At 39.4% G+C, this 20,062-nt stretch overlaps 1 protein-coding gene and 1 long non-coding RNA gene across 2 annotated transcripts in view; one reads left to right on the forward strand and one right to left on the reverse strand.

Moving 5' to 3' along the window:
- The window catches only part of LOC147577244 (uncharacterized), a 72,402-nt gene extending 56,406 nt beyond the window's left edge, over window positions 1-15,996 (forward strand). Inside the window, exon 3 of the long non-coding RNA XR_015240071.1 lies at window positions 14,065-15,996. This is a non-coding gene — a long non-coding RNA (uncharacterized LOC147577244). The remainder of the gene's footprint in view (window positions 1-14,064) is intronic.
- STRIT1 (small transmembrane regulator of ion transport 1) overlaps window positions 1-18,876 on the reverse strand; it is a 34,132-nt gene extending 15,256 nt beyond the window's left edge. Inside the window, exon 1 of the mRNA XM_025914148.2 lies at window positions 18,379-18,876. The gene's annotated coding sequence lies outside the window, so the exon portion shown is untranslated. The remainder of the gene's footprint in view (window positions 1-18,378) is intronic.
- Between the last annotated feature and the right edge of the window lie 1,186 nt (window positions 18,877-20,062).

Raw genomic sequence — 20,062 nt, forward strand, 5'->3', positions numbered from 1 at the left:
CCATAGGAAAGGGGAAGGGGATGGTTTTAGCAATTTACCTTTCCCTAAAAACTATTCCACTTCACCCCAATATTGAGTTGATCAAGAGTCAATTACTTCCATTTCCTCAGTATCCATGGTCATTTCCCCATCTCCTTTATTATTTTGTATAATTATGCTTTTCTCTTTTTCACTAGTTTTTCAAAGAGTCAACTCTTGAATTTATTTTTCAGGCTTATCATTTTCCTGTTTTATATTCATTAATTTTTGCTTTTAAATTTCTGAGTTACTTCCTTCAACTTTTCTTGGGTTTATCTCCTTGTCTTTTATCTAATTTTTAAAATGTGATGCTTACTAAATTAATTTTTGTTCATCTATAAAAACATTTAAGGTTGTATATTTTTCCTCTGAGCACAGTTTTAGCTGTATCATGGGTTTTGATATGTCATGTTTTAATTAATAATGTTTTCCAGATATTCTGACATATTACTTTTGATTTTCTCTTTGACAAAGGAATTGTTTGAGAGAATTTTTAAATTTCTAAGTGGTATTTTGCTTTTAAAATGAATCATGGAGGGGCCCCTGGGTGGCTCAGTTGGTTGAGCGTCCAGACTCTTGATTTTGGCTCAGGTCATGATTCCAGAGTCATGGGATCCAGCCCTGCCTTGGGCTCTACGCTGAGCATGGAGCCTGCTTAAGATTCTCTCCCTCTCTCTTTGTCTCTGTCCCCTCCCCTACGTGCTCACTCTCTCTCTGTTTCTGTCTAAAGTAAAAAAGTAAATAGGGATGCCTGGGTGGCTCAGTCGGTTCAACATCCAACTTCAGCTCAGGTCATGATCTCACGGATTGCGTCCCACGTCTAGCTCTGTGCTGACAGCTCAGAGCCTGGAGTCTGCTTCAGATTCTGTGTCTCCCTCTCTCTGTCCTTCCCCCACTCCTACTCTGTCTCTCTCGATCTCTCAAAAATGAATAAACGTTTAATTTCGTTTTTTATATATAAATAAATGTATTTATAAACATATATATAAACATTTTTATTTTTATTTTATTTTATTTTATTTATTTTATTTATAAACGTATTTATAAACGTATATATATAAATAAACGTATTTATTCCTTAATTATCCTCTTTTATTATAGGAAATCAAGTCTCAGAGAGATTAAGCAATTTGTCAAACACCACATAGATCTTGGAATCAAAATAATAGAGCAGGATGCCTGCCACGGCCAACACAATCCTACCTCCCCAGACTGCATCACTAGAACCATATGAGGAAACAAAACACAAATTACTTACCATCTAGAGGAAATACATGCCCAACACACCACCATAAACATGCAGTCACTGAGGATGTCATGGATGCCCATTGAGAAATGCAGATAAGTAATTGCACATTTCCTACAAGTACAAGGCTTTTAGAGATTTCACATGTTGGGAGTGCTCCAGGACAGTGATTCTGCTTTTGGAGTTCTTTCCGATTTTAAGGTATTCCTCGAAGAGGTTCATTTCCTTGTTTCACTCTCACCACCAGGAATCCTTTTTCATACCCAACCTAATTACTTCATGCTGAGGGTTAGCTCTCTCTTCGGGATTCTTCAGAGATGGAGAACAGCTGGTCCCTATTCTCTGCATAATAACTCCTTGTAAACTTGAGGGAAGCCTTCCATAGTCATTGTCTCCGGGATAAATAATCCTAATCTCTAAATCCTACATTTTTGCAAAAATATTTTCTAAAAATGTGGTTATTTTCATGCCAGGGAAGGACAATGTTTATGCAGCCCACATAAGGTCGTTGTGTTGACCATTCATGAGCTACTGCATGGTGAGGTGGTGAAGGTCATTGCAACACGGTTGTTTTCTGGTGTCTCCAAGTCTGTTCAGGCCTCCTGTGGCCTTTTAACCTAGGTCATAAGCTTCAAAGCATTTGGCATCCATCTCCCACACTTAAGGTGCTGAGGAAAATCAAAACCGTCTGGGTGGCTCAGTCGGTTGAGCGTCTGCCTTTGGCTCGGGTCATGATCTCACAGTCTGTGAGTTCCATCCCCATGTCGGGCTCTGTGCTGACAGCTCAGAGCCTGCAGCCTGCTTCAGATTCTGTGTCTTTCTCTCTCTCCCCTCTCTTTGCCCCTCCCCTGTTTGTGTGCTCACTCGCTCTGTCTCTCTCTCAAAATAAACATTTTTAAAAATTAAAAGTGCTGGGGCGCCTGGGTGGCGCAGTCGGTTAAGCGTCCAACTTCAGCCAGGTCACGATCTCGCGGTCCCTGAGTTCGAGCCCCGTGTCAGGCTCTGGGCTGATGGCTCAGAGCCTGGAGCCTGTTTCCGATTCTGTGTCTCCCTCTCTCTCTGCCCCTCCCCCGTTCATGCTTTGTCTCTCTCTGTCCCAAAAATAAATAAACGTTGAAAAAAAAAATTAAAAATTAAAAGTGCTGAGGAAAACCAAAATTGCACATGATGATGAAAGAAGATATGAGAAAAGCATGTAGACAGCAGAAAAATATGAGGTTTGTGGTGATTTGTGTGAAGCGCATTTATTCTTAGTTTTAAAAAGCAGGAAAACTTATCTGATAGCATAGAAAGGAAATAAAATGAACACCCAGGATCTATGATAACAGAGTAAATTTTTTTTTAAGGCAAGAAAAGAAAGAAAATCCATCCAAGTCTCTTCCCATTCAGAACACTAGAGTGATTTCAGGCATCTCTAGAAATCATATGATAATGACAGAAATCTAGCTGCATGTTAATTATAGAACAAAAAGTGGAGGCAACTGGGTTACTGTATGAAAGAAAGTATCATAATTACAGGTGATTTTTGTATATAAAATCAATGCCCACATTACTTGAAAAAATAATTTCTATAAGGTTTCACCAATAAGTATTAGTAAAAATAATTATCAAGAGCTTTATTCATCCAGTGGCCCCACTAACACCTAGAACTTCAAAATCTTTCACTAGATCTTTATGGGAAGCAAAGAAATAAAAGCCTTTACATAAATGCATGGGAAATCTTCTGGTTTCTCCCTAAAGTTGTGTATCAATCTATCCACATTCCACCAGACAGAATTTAGTCACAAGTCTAATGCGAAGGAAGGTTAGTAAATATCATCTACCTGTGTGTCCAAGTACCTACCTAGTCTCTGCTACCATATTTATCTTTATGACTAAAAAAATGCTTTGTGCATGGGTACTTAATAATAACAAATTAATATTAATTAACACAATGAAATTTGTATTAATACAAAGCCATATTTCCTTTGAAAAGTAAAATCTACTGCAAATGACATATCCAATAAAGGGTTAGTATCCAAAATATATAAGGAATTGATAAAACCCAACACCCTAAAAACAATCCAATTAAAATATGGGCAGAAGACATGAATAGACCTTTCTCCAAAGAAGACATACAGATGGTCAACAGATACATGAAAAGATACTCGACATCACTGATCATTAGGGAAATGCAAATCAAAACCACAATGAGATATCACTTCACACCTGTCAGAATGGCTAAAATCAAAAACACAAGAAACAACAGGTGTTGGCAAGGATGTGGAGAAAAAGGAACACTCCTGCACTGTTGGTGAGAATGCAAACTGATGCAGCCACTCTGGAAAACGGTATGGTGGTTCCTCAAATAGTTAAAAATAGAACTACCCTATGATCCAACAATCACACTACTGGGTATTTACCCAAAGAACACAAAAGCACTCATTCAAAAGGATATAGGCACCCCTGTGTTTATAGCAGCACTATTTACAATAGCCAAATTATGGAAGCAGCCCAAGTGTCCATCAGCTGATGAATGGATAAAGAGGGAATGGTATATATATACAATGAAATACTATTCAGCCATAAAAAAGAATGGAATCTTGCCATTTGTAATGGCATGGATGGAGCTAGAATATTATGCTGAGCAAAATAAGTCAGAGAAAAATCATATGATTTCACTCAGATGTGGAATTTAAGAAGCAAAACAAGCAAGCAAAGGAAAAAAAAATAATAAGAGAGTGACAAATCAAGAAACAGACTTTTCATTATGCAGAATAAACTGATGGTTACCAGAGGGGAGGTAGGTATAGGGATGAGTTAAGTAGGTGATAGGGATTAAGGAGTGCACCTGTGATGAGCACTGGTGATGGACTGAAGTGTTGAATCGCTATATTGTATACCTGAAACTAATACAACACTGTATGTTAACTAATTGGAATTAAAATAAAAAATGTAAAATAATAAAAATAAAGGGACACCTGGGTGGCTCAGTCAGTTAAGCATCAGACTCAATTTTGGCTCAGTTCATGATCTCACAGTTTGTGAGTACGAGCCCAGCATCGGGCTCTGTGCTGACAGTGTGGAGCACTTGAAATTCTCTCTCTCCCTCTCTCTCTCTGCTCCTACCCTGCTTGCCCTCTCTCTCTCTCTCTCTCTCTCTCTCTCTCAAAGTAAAATAAATAAACTAAAAAAAGTATTTTTAATTAAAAATTTAAAAATAAAAAATAAAAACTAGAATAATCTAGAACTAGCATTTCATATAAGGTCATCTACAAATTTCAGTTTAAACAGTGTATGTCTCATACCTTATGAAAGTATAATGAAATTTGAGAGTTGGCTAACCAAATTTTTAACCAGGGTTTCTAAAAGAAAATAATTTAAAATAACAAAAGTATATATGTTACTTGATGTTTTTTCATACTTAGATTTTATTATTATCTATATTAGCTAATATAATATAGATTCCCTTTCTAGTTCATTTTTTAAGTTTTCTTCTTTGTGAACTTTTGAGTTGCTTGAATTTTAAAATAAAAATCATGCAACACTTACATAAATAATAAAATCATTATTCTTAAAAAATTAATGTAAAATCACATATTGGCTTTCTCTATATAGCATTCTAACAAGGAAGAAAGACAAAACAGCAATGCTGATCAACGGCAAAATGCTTTAATGTTTAATTTGACCTCTGACAGCTTTAAGAGATGCTTTTAAAGCAGTTATTATCACATGCTTCTTTCTTAGGAAAAAAAGGGGGAAAACAAAGCTAACCTGTCTGTGATGAGTCTTACATCATGTCTCAAATGCTGGCCATTTGGAATTTACCAAGATCAACTGAATGTTTCTTTCTATAAGAAAGAAAAATAAATGGTTAATACCTTCAGCAGATCAATTAAATTACCAGGCAGCTATCTTCCCAACTGCCTATGCTGACACTGTTCTGAAATTAACTATTAAACTTAGTTTAGCTATTGATAGTATATTGCTCAAAAATAACTAGTTTCAACAACTTCTGTTTTTCCCCTTCATTCCTTTCTGAATGCCAAAGTTCCTTTCACTAATGGATTGCTTATGATATGCTAAGGAGTCCATCACCAGAATAAAGGTAGAGATGGAATGTGGTCATGATGAAATTGCTATATTCCATTGCAGAGGTGATAAAAATGCAAGGTGCCTCATAAATATTTCTGACCCATTTGCTTACAGGGATGGGGGTATAGATGGTTTGGAAATCTCTGGCTGTAAAAAAGCATTTCAGTTTATTCTATGCCATCAAGTAGCCTTTTGTTGAAGTAGAGTTTCATGGGTGAGTTATTACTGGGAAATCTGCCTTTAGAACATTAGTAATGCAATAAATTCCATCCAGCCCATCTAGGTTATTTTGAGCAGAACTATGTCTAAATGAGCCAACTGCATTTCACCAAAGATATTATATTCTATTCAGAGGCTCATATGTGATCTTCTTGGTCCTTGTCTTTTTGAGATTCAGAATGGCAGAAATAGTCATGATGGGAGCTTCTTTTTAGGGAATTTCAATCAAAAGATGACATAAAAAATTAACTGAACAAAAATTTGTAGTTAAACCAAGTAACTGAACTGATCATTATAAGCTATTGAATCACATTGCAGCTCACGAAACTTGCATATGAGATCCATGAAGATATTTTTGTCTTGAATATGAAGGTTATAGCATGTTCTTTCAGATTTGTATGGACACTATGGAATCATAGTTCTATAGCTGTATCATGTATATCTGTTTTGTTTTCAAATCAGACTCAAAACGCATTGATATAAGGGATGGCATATAAGAGGCATTTCAACTTTGGAGTCAGATGTCTTGTGTTTCAGTAATGGCTCTGCCACTCAGCTGTGTGGCCTTGGACAAATTACATAGCAATCCTGTGCCTCACTGTTCTCCTCTGTAAGAGGAAGACAATAAAAGTATCTATTTTTTTGAGAATTAAATGTTTTCTCCTACTATTATTATTCTCCTTCTGTTATGTTCTGACACACAGCATCCTGCAGAATAATGGGACCACAGGAGGCACTCAGTATATGTTCATTGAATAAATTGTCCCCAGTAGATTTCTTATGGCTAGAGAGACATGTAGTAGTAGCCTAGTGTGGGGTAAGGGTAGGCAGGGATCGCAAGTTAGGGAGAACTGAAAACTCAGTTTATCTGAAATATAAACTTTACTAAGCAATTGTTTTAGTTTTGTCATTAGTAAAATGGTGCCAAGAATATGATCTTAAAAGATCATTGGAATTAGAAACAATATATGGTGAGCGCTGGCAAAATATCGACCACTCAATAGATAGATGATAGTTATCACTAGCTAACACTATGATCTATTTCTATTCCCAGAACACCTTTGACACTAAATGTCAAGGGTGGTGGTTGGTTTCCCATATCAACAACAAATTCTCCAACCCTTACAATTGAATTGTAATTCAGTTCTGACACTACCTGGAATTAGCACACACCCACAAGAGTTTAGTCCCACAAGACTGCCACCACTTCACACACCAGTTTCAAAGTCCAGGCTTCCTGTACTTCTGACCTACCGGCTGTAAATGGAGGGTTCCCATGACCCTCTCGTCAGGTTTGATAATTTTCTAGGATGGCTCACAGAATTCAGGAAAATAGTTTACGTACTATGACTGGTTTAGTCTAAAGCCTATAATTCAGGAACAGCCAAATGTAAGAACTATGCAGGGTAGGGTAAGGGGGGGCAGCACAGAGCTTCCACGCCTCTCTGGGTGCACCATTCTCTCAGCATATCGATGAATTCTCCAACCCGGAAGCTCTCTGAACTCCACTGTTTAGAATTTTTATGTTTTAGAATTTTTTAGGCTTTCTTATTTCATTATGCAGGAATGATTGATTAAAGCATTGGTCATTGGTGATTAACTCAATTTTCAGCCCCTCTCCCCTCCCTGAGATCAGAGGGTGGGGCTGAAAGTTACAAACCTCTAATCACAGGGTTGGTTCCTCTGGCAACCAGTCCCCTACCTCTAAGGGTCACCTCTTTAGCATGACTCTGGTATAGTTGAAAGAGGCTTGTTATGAATTACAAAAGATGTTCCCCCCATCCCTTTCATTCAGGAAATTCCAAGGATTTTAGGAGCTCTGCCAGGAACCAGAGAAAACCAAATATACATTTCTCATTATATTACAGTATCACACGAACATGTGCAGAATGATGCTATGAAGAATGACAACGCTGACCTGCAGACATGATCTCACCACATTTTATAAATGTCTACCTTGTGCAACACTGTGCTGGTGATATGGGCTTGAGAAAGATGGAAAACACATGACTTCTGTTGCTCATCGTCTGTTGAGAAGTAGGATTTTAAAAAGATGGTAAAATACATAATTTTTGCAAAGGCAAAGTCAAATGACAAAACTAAAGTTAGTAACAAGTTTATTGTCCTTTGTTGAAGGCAAAACAATCCATGCATTGAGGGAGTTCAATGTCTCACAAGCAGTGGAACACTCTTCCTGAGGGATTTGGATCAAGAGCAAACTTTATAGAGCATTAGAAGTAGTAACAGGTTGGGGGGCCCGGGGGGCTCGGTCGGTTGAGCATCTGACTTCGGCTTAGGTCATGATCTCATGGTTCATGAGTTCGAGCCCTGTGTCGGGCTCTGTGCTGACAGCTCGGAGCCTGGAGCCTGCTTCAGATTCTGTGTCTCCCCCTCTCTTTGCCCCATCCCCACTCATGCTGTCTTAAAAATAAATTAAAAAAACATTAAAAAAAAAAAGAAGTAGTAACAGGGAGGGGTGTCTGGATGGTTCAGTGGTTAAACATTTGGCTCTTGGTTTCAGCTCAGGTCATGATCTCATGGCTGGTGAGTTTGAGCCCCGGTTAGGCTCTGTGCTGTCAGTGCAGAGCCTGCTTGGATTCTCTCTGCCCCTTCCCCACTCACTCTCAAAATAAATACATAAACTTTTTTTTTTAATTTTTTTTTTTTAACGTTTATTTGTTTTTGAGACAGAGAGAGACAGAGCATGAACGGGGGAGGGTCAGAGAGAGGGAGACATAGAATCTGAAACAGGCTCCAAGCTCTGAGCTGTCAGCACAGAGCCCGATGTGGGGCCGAACTCACGGACTGCGAGATCATGACCCAAGCCGAAGTCGGCCGCCCAACCGACTGAGCCACCCAGGCACCCCCATAAACATTTTTAAAAAAGAAGTGGCAACAGAAAATGGGGCATGATTGGTTGGTGCTGCATATCTGACCTCATTTAGAGAAATCAAGGAATAAGGAAATCAGTATTCGGATATTGGGTGACTGGATATACGTGTTTCTGGTCAAGGGGGACGTTATAGAAACACAAAAATTGGTTTGCTGACATAGCACCTTGGTCAGGAGTGGCTTCATCTTGGACCTAAAATTTATTTCCACTGTGTGAATTTTCAAAACTTACTCAAGAGCAAGTAGAAAAACATAAATATAGATCAATAACCATATTGTAGTAAAACATGACCAGGCCTGTTTTGTTAACACCTTGAGTAGATACAATAGCACAGTAAAATATTTAAAACTAGGTTATATATAAGATGCTTTGTAAATATCAGGTACCTCAGTGGTGCAAAGTGGTACTCAAAAAAAATCTTAATCTGGAAACTGAGTAACATGGTTTAAGTGAAATAGAAATGTGTTTTTTCAGTACAGGTCCCTGAGATTTGATATACACCCACCTATACCCTGCCCCCCCCCCCCCCCACCATTCCTATCCCCTGTAAGAAGTGATATCAGGCAGTCAGCTGCCAGGCATGGATTCTCCAACCTCATAGACCCTTGTCTTCATGCGGACTGCTAAAGTCACTAAAGTTCAGCATTCCTTTATGAAAAGCAAGGGTGGTTCTAGAAAGTCCAATTTATTCACATCATCATTAATCTTTGATCTCCTTGTATCCTTTGAATTGCCTATTTGCTGGTTAGGAAGTCCAACATAGAAAAGGTTATGTTGCATAAGAAAGTTGTGTTTATTTTTTTAATGTTTATTTATATTTGATTTTGAGAGAGAGAGACAGAGACAGAGAGAGGGAGAAAATTCCAAGCAGGCTCCATGCTGACAGCACAGGGTTCCATCTCATGAATCATTAGATCATGACCTGAGCTGAAATCAAGAGTCAATTGCTTAACCGACTTGAGCCACCCAGGGGTCCTAAGAAAGTTGTGTTTAAAAAACAACAAAGGTGGGGCTCCTGGGTGGCTTCTTCATTTGAGCATCTGACTTGTGGGATCAGTCCCCCTATAGGGCTCTGTGCTGACAGCACTAAGCCTGCTTGGAATTCTCTCTTTCTGCCCCTTCCCCCATCCTCAAAATAAATACATAAACTTTTAAAGAAAAAGGATAAAAATAAAATTTTATTGCTCAAAAAATAATTCTCATGGAACCTCAAACGTGGAATGACTTTTGTCGTCTGGCCCATCTTACACAAGAAGAATTAAGAGTTACAAATCCTTGTAATTTTTTGTAGTGACTTTCAAAGCATGGGCGGGGGGGGAGAAATTCTAAAACTTCCAATTCATTTTACAAAGCTAGAAAAACTTTCTAAAATATTATAATCAAAAACAGAACTAGGTCAGCATTTCCAAAACTGACCCAGAAATCCCTCTTTCAAATGCACACTAATGAATCATGCACAAAAACGATTTTGTGATCAAATTATCTAGATAAGTGACACTCACTATGATATCCCTTTCTTGAAGACTCATAATACAGGATCTGAGAAGTTCTACAGTGAAGAAATCAATTTAACCAAAAATTTCCCCAATTGATTTGGCTGTAAGCAATCACTACCTTTTTGTGGCCCAAAACCTTTCCCAAAGCAAAGAAGGTACCAGATGCCAAAACAACGATGATCAACACCATTTGGAAAGATATCAGATTTCATCAGGACAGGAAACATAAGGTGATATCCCTTGCCCCAGCTATTAATAATGAATTTGTTATACCTCGTAAGTTTGACAAATAGTTACATGATTCTCCATTTATACGCTTATATGTTTAATTCCTATTCAGATCTTTCAAAGGGCATTGTATTCCCTTAAATATCAGCATCTGTGCACTTTTTTATTTTTTCCCCCATCAGCTTTGAGAGACACAAGTGAAATTTGGAAGACCCCAAATTTGGAAATTTGGAAATAGCCCCAGAGAGAAAGGTTGAACAACCCAGTTAGAGTAAGAAACAGAACTTATTTTCTGAAACTTCTAACCAGAGGTCTCTTTAACTTTGACACCCAAGTAGAGACATGGATGGAATAGAACAGGCTTCCAAGACAGGTTATGGAAACCCAGTGTAATTCTTTTACCAGATTACTCTCTCAACTCTATAAATAGCATATGTGTCTCAGATGCCATTTGAACATTAGGCTTTGCTTCACCCTGCCCATAGCCATGTCGTCTCTCTGCCAACTCCAAGATGGCAGCATCAGGCTTTTACTGGAAATGTTTTCTATAGCCTGCATAGTGGATACTAATGATACAGTGCTTCCCTGCCCCTGCCTGAACAACCCCATGATTTTCATAATATCAATCCATACAGACAGTGGTCATTTGATAAGGAAAAGCATCCATTCTGTAAACTGTATTGAGCTATGAACACCTTGAGCTTGAAAAAAAACCAAACTGAAAAATGTCAAATATTGCATCCCATGCACGAAAAATTGGGGAGCTTCAGCCTAAAATAAATTTTTAAATACACCTTGATTTTATTACTGAAGAGACAGATTTTGCTTCATAAAAGATATTACAAAGTTGCAAATTCCTCTATTTCCTAGAGAAATAGAATTTATGTCACTTATTTATATATTTGATACATCTATCAATTGAAATTTCTAGGTGCCATTTTGATATAAAATCTACTTTGTTTCATTTGTTAATTTCTAAATCTGGCAAGAGATCATCATGATAAAAGCACACTACTTTCTTTAAGAGGCATATGTCAACAATCTCAGTTGAATATCTCTTGTGGCTTAGTTAAAAGGTGGACAAAAGTTACTAAGTTCAATTATGACTCCCCCCAAAAAATCCTAAAAATGGATTTATAAAAATGGAATTTTCATGGAAGGTACAGGGCACGTGCATATAAACTGGTACAAAGTAGTACCAGTTTAGGCTATTTCTTTGAAATTTTCATTGTTACTTATGTGTGTGGTTTGAGTCACAACAGTGAAGAAATAAATCATAAGGAAAAAAATCCAGTTCTATGTGTGTTCAGCTGCACTAATTATTTCTTATGAACAATATCAAGCATTTTAATTTTTCATTCTAATGAAGATGAAAAAAGCTAGTGGATAAATCATATAAAGACACTATTAAAAGAGGCCATGATTATCATACTGAACAATACTTTGTAATTTTTTAAAGACCATTCCAATATATCCAAAGAAGGAATGAGGTTTTAGGAATATTTGCAATAAGTAAAAGAGTCATTTATTTTTTTTATTTTAGAATTTTCTACTAGACACTAAAGTGAAAAATACAAATACTAAATTTTATGTGTTAATATTCCAGACAGTCAATATTAACTTTTCCAGAAGAGTTTATCTTACTAGGATTGAGCATGGACACTGAGGAAGCTCACACCATTAAATGGGAAAACAGTTCCCATTCAGTCTGTTTGCAGGGAAACAGACTGTGAGTCCGAGGTTAGCACCCAGGAGGCTTCCCTGGGGGCTCTGAGGAATGACATGGTGAGGTAAAAAAGAGATGTGGAACTGGGCAGAAGGCGAGGTTAAACTGTGATGCAGCTGTGATCAAGATCTCAGTCAGCCTCAGTGAATCCCGTAGGAGGCCAGGAGCTGAGATGGCCCTCAGGGCCATGCAAGCTTGAGACAAGGAGGCCAGGCCTTTGTACCTCCACATTGACCGGATTTTGGACGTAGGCCACCCTAGGAAGGAGATGGAAACTGGGGCAAGGTCACCCCCTAAGGCTAAGAGCAATGCCTGGGGAAGGACTCAGCTGTGAACTGGCAGGCCATGATCCTTGGGGAAGTCGGTGGATTGAAGGAGTCCCGGGCATTGCGTAAAGCCACTACCTGTCCCTGGTGTGGTGGACCATTACCAATCAGCGATATTGAGCTGCAAGAATTCCTGACATTAGTAAAATGCAAAGAGAACTTCATTTCATGCTTGTCTACTCAGGTAAAATCCAAAGAGGAAAAAATCACCAGGACAAAAAAAAAAAAAAAAAAAAAAGCTGGAGTATAAGTTTGGTAAGAGCAGAAATAGATGTAATGCCATTCTGAGATCACTGACCTCTGCTGAAGTCTGATACTTATGTATTTAGATTCTATCCCCCACCACATGCACATGCCATACACAGCATGATCCTTGAGTCAAGAAAATTTCATCTAGCAATAGCTCCTGGCCAGACAAGTGTGACATCACCCTGATGAGCAGACGTCAAGTGAAGAACTCTGCATGCCATTAGATACTCAGGCCAAAATTCAAAACATGTGCTCATAGGTAGGTAATATGAATGCACAGGGACATTGACTTAGCCAGGAACATTTTATTTCCCTCATTACAGTGTTTCGGCTGCCGAGGAAGTTCTGTTTCTAAACACCTAATCCCAATAAAATGTAAAATGTAAACTCTCTATTTCTTCTTCCTCAGTCTTCATTGCTTCTCAAAACTAGAATGGTTCGCACCAGCCACCCCAACAAATTCCCTGAAATTTTTTTGCCAATTAACAAAATATAATACAAACAAGTACATGTTGCCGTCAGTTACATTCACTAAAACCAACCTGAAAAGCAGAAAATCATTAATTATTTTTAAGTCAAATGTACAGAATATTAGAAATTGCATTGATTTTTTTAGTGGCACAGTTTGGGGTATAATACATGAAATCTGTCATGCATTTTTCCTCAACCAGAAGCCTACCTTTTTTTTCAAGGTTAATACACACAAATAGTTTCAGAATCATTTCTACACCTAAGATATATTGACTAAGCTATGATCTGTGAAGCATACAGTGGCAGAGCAAGAAAGGATCTTAGGTTGCCTAGTTTGACCTGTTTTACAGATAGGAAAGTGAGACCAGAAATGGGAGGACACTAACCAAAGGACATGCAGCTAATTAGTAGCCACTGACACAAGGAAACCCAAATCTCAGAGCAGGGTTCCTTCTGCAATAATAGCTTCATTAACATTTCAGAAGTTTCAGTGCGTTCTTGTTTTCTACCATCACTGCAACCAGTTCACACTGAATCTAGCAGGGGATTGTAGTTCCTAAAGTGGTAGGCAACACTAATGTTTAAATGTTTAAGCTACTTCAGTGTTTTGTGTGCAATCCGAGAAACTGTAGCCAGATTTTGTATCTCGGGTAAACCTGTTTATGTCTTTTGCCTGGCCCTCAAAGCTGGGAAATGTGGTCACTGAGTCCCAAAATTCAAATGCATCTAATATAAGTTCTTTACCTCGGCCCTAGGCCCATGCAGGATAGCTAAGCCCACGGGTGTCCTGTGTTGACAGAGCTGGCGTCTCTAATAGCTTCCAGCAATGTTCTGCCTGGCAAGAGGTTTCCAACTTGAGAGGACGCATGGCCTACAGCCAGCACCGATCATATAGCATGAAAAAATTAAAACCAGAATATAGTTTCAAAATCTGTAAGGCATTTTGAATGCCTGGCTTAACCGTGCACTGCAATTTTCATTCTAGCCTTCATACTTTATTCAGAACAGGATTTTGTGTGAGAATGTTTCAAGAGACTACAGAGGGAAAAAAACTCCATCACCACACATCTTCCCATACCTTTAAGCTTCTCTTAGCCATTTTTTCCCTTTTATTCTAGGTCTTTCAAGACAACAGAGAAAAAGAAAAAAACAATATACTTCTGTTGAGCATATTTTATATATCACTGGTGGCGGATTAGCTCATTCCGTGCTCGTGAAGCTAAGGTTAAAAGTTCACCTGCAACAAGAGCTAATGACCTGCACTCTGACTTATGGCCCTAGACAGTGTTCCAGAACCTCATTACTTCTCTAATAAAAGATAGTAGGAAAACCTGATACATGAGTGAATGGCCTCCTCACAGGACTGGAAAATATCTTCAATGACACATCCTCCCCTGGAGGGCAGTATCACCATTCTTACATAAAAAGAGCAGAGGTGCTGACGTTTTTAAGAAACGAATTGCATTCCAGGCCTCACCCTGAACGCTGGGGATGCAGTAATGAAGAAGTTAGGCGCAGTCCCTGCCTTCTCAAAACTGTATTCTGAATTCTGCTTCTTCCAGGAGGCCAATTGGAAAAGTTCACCTAACTCTGATTCCTTCTCGGAGCTTCTTCCGCAGGCAGGGTCTACAACTCAATGTTACAGGAATATTGGACTGGCACTGGCATTCTGCTTACTTCACCATCATTCATTCCTGCAATGCTGTTAGTGTCATTTCCCTGGCTAGATTACACAATCTTTGATATCAAGAACCATTGCTTTTTATTCTCTATCTTGCTTGATACAAGCAAGATACAATTGATACAACTGATATTAATTAGCTGTCGCCTTTTTTGTCTCTGTTAAGCAGCTGAAAAAAATTACAGTTACGGAAAACAGTGATTTCAGGCAAAGTTTGGACTGATAATCCATTTCCTTGAAAATTACCTTTCAAAACTTAGAGAATAATCTAGTATTGATCCACATAATATGCAAAGCCTAGACATAAACTTATAAGTAATATATTCATACATGAACGTTAATACATAGTCTCTGTATAATATCAAGTAAAAAATAAATTATTAACACTTTATAAGCATAGGAAAGAAAATACAGATAGACACCAAAATACTAAGTGAAACCATATGAAATCGTGGCTTGTGTTGCTTAAGAATGTTCAGCTTCCAGCAAGTCTGTGGTTAAACCTGTTATTAATCATGTTTAGTTCTCAATGTGGACTTTATAAGTGAATTAAAATACTCTTCATATGTTAGGGTATCTCTATTACTTTTCTGTTTTCCTCCAGTGAACATTTACAGTAAAATTAGAAAAACAATTTAAAAATTATTCTGATTTATTGACCATACTAGTAAAGGATCCTTTTTTAAAAATCTATGAAAAGACGGCCCTGTCACAGGAAGTCTGGCATCTGTTTTCCTGAGTCTTGGTCAGTCCAGCTCAGCGCTCCTTGAGAAGGCAGCTCTTTAGTGTCTAACACCCTCTAGTGAGCAGATCGCAAACCCTCGGTTCATTCTTGTAATTACGCTTGAAAACGGAGGGTCCCTATCCATCATGGTTACTAACAGTTTTTAATTGCAGAGAATTGCAAGCATGCCTTACTAAATGAGCTCAGTTTTTGTTTTTTCAGACCATGTGAGTTCAATATTTCTACTCTTAATGGGTCCAGCTCTTATTTGACTTTCAGACTCAGAGCACAGTACCACAACATTTAGGACATCAGGGTGAGCTACATAATCCATGACATTTCTAACTTCAGTGCAACCTATCTCTATTACCTACTGCACTTGCTGCAGGGATAGTGCCCACATGACTGACAGGAAGAACCACATCTGTAGCCAATACAGGAGGGCTGGTGGGGATTATTAAATACCACATAATGGAGCTGCGCTCCTGAGCCAAACATGGCTTTGCATAGTTGGTTTTTATTCAGAAACTGGATAAATGTCATCTATACACTTTCAGTTTGCCTTCTGTTGCACTCATACTGTGGGTTTACGTTAATTGTGAAAACTTTCATTCTATGCATCAAATAAATGAACATCTAAATATATGTACTCATTTATAATTTGTACTTCACTCACTTCCTAAATTTATTAACCATTGCATTCTGAGGTTGAACTTCTTGGAAAAAAAAAAAAAAAAACTTAACTTTATTTGAGAGACAGAGAGAGAGAGAGGGAGAGAGAGAATCCCCAAGGCTCCGTGCTGTCAGCGAAAGGCCCGACACGGGGCTGGAACGTGTGAACTGTGAGATCATGATCTAAGCTGAAACCAAGAGTCCCACACTTAACCAACTGAGCCACCCAGGCACCCCAATGAGGTTGAATTAATTCTGATGGAGACTTTTTGGCACATCTACAGGATAACTTCTTTCTTCCCCAGGAATGTCCCAACCAGTAGGTCCACACACTCTCACTTCCCTTTACACTGGGCGGTTTTGTTCTTTGTGAGCTACAAGCCTCAGGCTGAAACCCAGCTCCCATCTCCTGCTTTTATTAGTTCAACAAGTATTTAATATTAAAAGTAAGTCACATGGTGTTTTTTGCGATGTGCAGGATAGAAAGATGATTTTTTTTGTTTTGAAAGTTGAAAATTGCCCCAGAACAGATGATAAGCCAGAGGAGTTCTTATCTGTATGTAGCACCTCTAAGTAAGGCAGAATGTGACAAGTGGCCCCCATGAAAGGTACAGATAATGGTGGGTCACGAGGGGGGAGTAGGGTCATCATCACAGATAGCTTCAGGGAGGACGTGGCCCTAGCGCTGAAATGATGACCCAACTCAAACTCTTTCTTGGGCCTGCTCCCGCCCCACCCTCCTCTGCCCCAGTCTCTCCTCTTCCAAGTGTTGGCTACTTTTCTTGCCTGTCACCTGTTAGAACTAAGTCATGGCTGAGGATTGGTCATATGCCAAGGGGGAGGTGGGCCTGGGAAAAGGGAAAAAGAACAAAAAAGTCAGGACCCAGGAGAAGAGAAAGGCAGAATGTGTCCCGCGGAGACCGATAAAGGTCTCACGCTTCAGGACTCAGGGCAACAAAAACCTACTACACGTCCCCCATTTAACATGCAGCTTGATGCAGGCCCAGGGGCAAGGGCATCATGTAAGTAAAGCACACCTATGCCAGCACACGTAAGTGCTTAGAGCTCCAGGTAAGTACGTCCCCTCCATCTGCCCAGCCACAGCCATAGCACGGGAAGGAAGAGTTTCTTCCACTCCCGTGATAGCGAAGGGCCATCCAGCCCAGAGATAACACTGTCCTCGAGTTATCCCAGCAAATTTGAGGCTTTGAGTTCAGGTTCGCTTGGTTTGGGTCATCCTGTTTCATATATGTTGAAAAAGCAAGAAAAGACCCATCCTTCTTATAATAGGGAATAGGATGCACTTTTTCTTCAATGTCCTTAATAATCTCCTGCTATAAGTAATGGACAGGGTGGAATAGACCCGGGGAAGAGTCCTTCAGGGACACAGACCCACCTTACATCCTCACAGAAGGATGAGAAAGGATGAATATTACTGATTTACACTGTGTTAAGGATAAGTAAACAGATGCTTCCAGACAGTTTGTCCTAACAGTAGGAGGCATGTGTTAGTCTGTGAGTAGCTCGGGTCTCCACCTCACAGAGGACACCACGGGCTCACGTGTGCCCAGCGCACACACAGCTTCAGTCCCGGGACGCTGAGCCTGCTTCCCTTTCAGCTTCGCTCTCCCACCAAACAACTGGGAAAGGAGCGTTCTCTCTGAGCTCAAGGATCAGAACCATTCACTATAGAAGCTTCCACTTTGCCCCCAGAAGTGAAGGCAGCTGAGCATGAATATGTGTCTGGAGCGACGAAATTTGGAGATACCTGGCTGGAATCCACGCCTCCTCATTCCCACAACTCTGCATCCACATGTCTCCGGGTGGCACCTGGCTTTTAGCCTGGGGCCTGGGGGGGATAGGAGTTCCAGCATTATTAGCCATATAAACTGTTTTACGGGGGAAGCTTTGGTATACTACAGCAGTTTGGATTTAGTGCAACACTGACTCCAGCAGATGGCAATGAAGAACTTCAAATTCCTCCGTATGGGTAAGGAATCCACTTCATGCTTTTAAATAATTACAACAGTTTTTGTTCTGATACAGCCAATGTTTAGGTACAAAAAGAAAATAAGAATGACATTTATTTTTTCCCTTTTTGTCTGAAAGAAAGTCTAAAACCTAAGTTTATTAATTCATCTGACTCAAACTATGTTATGTTGTGGCTCTGAACAAGGCACAGCAGAAGCTCTGTGGGAGGATATGGAGATGAACGGGACATGATGCCCCATCAGATAAAAACCCGATGGCTCTGGTCTGTCCGTGCAAGGACATTCACAAATAGTTCAACAACCAGATGTTGGAGATAAGTTTAACAAGACCTACTTACTTCTGACTCTAAATATGAAGACTTACTGAAATCATGAAGGCAGCTGGACCAGATCAGCAATCCCCAGATCTGGCTGATGTTTTTCAAGTTCTTCTTCCAGGTATTCTGATTTACTGGGACTGCATAAGGACGGCGATGGATGTATTTTTAAGCTCCCCAGGAGAATCTGATAAATGCGATGTCAGATGTGGGATCTTCTTGCCACCAGATGACCTTTGATGTCCCTTCCAAATACTAAAGGCCCTCATTACTGTGAAAGACAGTCAAGGCAAAGGAACCGGCTCCTGCTGGGCCACTTGCCTGCTCAGCTGAGCCAGAGCTGAGAGTTCTGAGAGTTTTAATAGCAATCCATTTGGAAAGAGAGATGGGCCTTTTATTCTGCATATGGATCTCACAATGTGTATTGTAACCAAACGTGGTTATCAATATGCCATTAATGCCATTTCCAAAAAAAGAGCCACTATTTCAGTCTTTCAGAAAGCAGCAGATGTAGTGAATACATTTTTGAAGAAACATGTCAACATTTGTGATTACTGAGCAGAAACCGACATGATGCATGATACTGCTAATCTGCTTTACTTGAAAGCAACTGGAGCATGAGCGTTAGCATATATTCCTTTTTCAGGGAGCCAATTTAACTAAAAGCCAAACAGACAGTACAAAGCTTTGTAACTTAGACAGAAATAGTTATTAAAACTGTCAAGGGCAACACACTTAAGGATGAAAGTAAACTGCAGCTGACATGTTCTTGTTACTTGCTCATATCCATATTTCCCTTGGATCCGTGCCTGTCAATTCAAAATTAGTAAGCTCCAATGAGTAATTTATTTTATTTTGATGGAAGTGTCTGATATTCTTTGGGGAGGGGGTGGAGATATCTATTTCTGAAATAAAAATAATGCACCCCTGCTGATTATTAGCAGATATACATATACATTTAAATTTACATTACATAAATTTCATCTTACATATAAATCTCCCAAGCATCCACTCCAGGAATATGCTATATTTATAAGGATCTTAGAATAAGGGTCTTTGGCTCCAATGTTTTTCTTCCAGTTCCTGTAACCATCACCATCAGTGCCATTCTTTTGATATTTACCATCTATTCCCGATTTGTGACAATGCATCATTCTGGTCCTCCTCTTTGCAGGAGGGGGTTATGATGTGATAGATGGAGTCCACTGGGTCTGTGGACCCACCAAATAAGATTTACCTTGTTCCTGAATTCATAATTGGGACTGGCATGCTTAATCAATGCTTTTGTCAGTAGTTATAACACAAGTTGGGGCCTCAACTTGTGAGATAAGGGGTATCATGGTGGGGAAAGTCAAACTGAAGCCTCTGAAAATGCCCACCACCAACTTTTAAAAAATATCAGGTCCAAGGGGTGGGGAGATGGCAGGAATCAATGCTACCCTTAAGGACCTAAAGGATGAAGGATGGTCGTTAAAATTTTTTTTTTTAAAAAAAGGGGGTGTCTAGGTGGCTTAGTTGGTTAAGTGTCCTACTTCGGTTCAGGTCACGATCTCACAGTTTGTGAGTTTGAGCCCCACATCAGGCTCTGTACTGACAGCTCGGAGCCTGGAGCCTGCTTCAGATTCTGTGTCTCCCTGTCTCTCTCTACCCCTACCCTGCTTCTGTTCTCTCTCTCTGTGTGTGTGTGTGTGTGTGTGTGTGTGTGTGTGTGTGTGTGTCTCAAAAATAAAT

The sequence above is a fragment of the Puma concolor genome, chromosome C2, assembly GCF_028749965.1.
Source record: "Puma concolor isolate L17-30 chromosome C2, mPumCon1.1.hap2, whole genome shotgun sequence".
Taxonomy (NCBI): Eukaryota; Metazoa; Chordata; class Mammalia; order Carnivora; family Felidae; genus Puma; species Puma concolor.